General features: G+C 29.0%; 1 long non-coding RNA gene and 1 other non-coding gene across 2 annotated transcripts; one reads left to right on the top strand and one right to left on the bottom strand.

The window, feature by feature from the left end:
- Positions 1-191, top strand: LOC117104461 (the record flags this gene model as incomplete). The annotated part of the gene is made up of 1 exon (XR_004444753.1): positions 1-191. It is a non-coding gene; the product is annotated as a U2 spliceosomal RNA (small nuclear RNA).
- Positions 106-940, bottom strand: LOC117104458. Its single transcript, XR_004444752.1, has 2 exons — positions 872-940; positions 106-187 (listed from the first exon to the last, which is right to left on the bottom strand). It is a non-coding gene; the product is annotated as an uncharacterized LOC117104458 (long non-coding RNA).
- Between the last annotated feature and the right edge of the window lie 456 nt (positions 941-1,396).

The raw sequence follows: 1,396 nt of genomic DNA on the forward strand, positions 1-1,396 counted from the left end.
TCGCTTCTCGGCCTTTTGGCTAAGATCATGTGTAGTATCTGTTCTTTTCAGCTTAATATCTGAAATGCTGCTCATTGAGTAGCTTCTATATTAAACTGATTTTTTAAATTAGGCCATGGAGTAGGAGCTTGCTCCGTCCTGGCCACGGGTTGGCCTGGTATTGCAGTACCTCCAGGATCGGCCCATCCTCTTCACTGAGGGAAATATTAAAAGAAAATCAGAATCGACATATTACTAATTTCCATAATAATGATACTTGTCAAAAGTCTGTGTTCTGTCGTTTTAAACATTAAGCTACTGTTATAGATTCCTGAAGATGAACTACCAGTGTCTGTTATATACTGTTATACATTACTCATTTTATATTTTACTCATTAACAAGTTAAAAGTTTGAGTGATATAAAGACCATATTATCTATATCAGTTGTACATGCATTGAACAGATTCCACATATTACTAAATTTATATAATAATGATACTTATCTCGATGATGGAGAATTTACATTTACATTACCTAATTAATTTACAAATGAACAAGTTAAAAGTTTGAGTGATATAAAGACCAGGTTATCTATATAAGTTGTACAGTGCATTGAACCTTCCTTACTCGAATCTGTTTATAACAAAATGAAATGGAAATATAAAAATATAAACAGATTCCACATTTATTACTAAATTTACATAATAATGATACTTACTCGATGATGAAGAGTTTGCTTTTCTCGTTTTAAACACAAACTATACATTATTATATTATACATTACTTAATTAATTTAAAAGTAAACAAGTTAGAAGTTTGAGTAATATAAACACCAGGTTATCTATACCAGGTGTACAATCTACTGATCCCCTTTCACTGGAATCTGTTTACAACAAAATGAATAACAACTGTCTGTGTTTGCTTTTAGAATTTATAGGCTTTTGTTACTGATTGTGTCCATTTATTCACATGCAAATTACTAAATCAGCGTATGCCAAAATTTTGTTAATGTTTTACAAAAATACATTGTCTACAATTGAGGTTTTTTTCTGTACATTAACATATATTTTAAGTTATATATAATATATAAATATTTNNTGTCATTGCTCTGATCATGATTGGGCCTGTCTCTTATACACATCTAGATGTGTATAAGAGACATAAGTTGTACAGTGCATTGAACCTTCCTTACTCGAATCTGTTTATAACAAAATGAAATGGAAATATAAAAATATAAACAGATTCCACATATTACTAAATTTACATAATAATGATACTTATCTCGATAATGAAGAGTTTGCTTTTCTCGTTTTAAACACAAACTATACATTATTATATTATATATTACTTAATTAATTTAAAAGTAAACAAGTTAGAAGTTTGAGTAATATAAACACCAGGTTATCTATACCAGGT

This window comes from Anneissia japonica, unplaced genomic scaffold (assembly GCF_011630105.1).
Source record: "Anneissia japonica isolate Jap-2015-1 unplaced genomic scaffold, ASM1163010v1 scaffold288051_len111034_cov203, whole genome shotgun sequence".
NCBI classification, from domain to species: Eukaryota; Metazoa; Echinodermata; class Crinoidea; order Comatulida; family Comatulidae; genus Anneissia; species Anneissia japonica.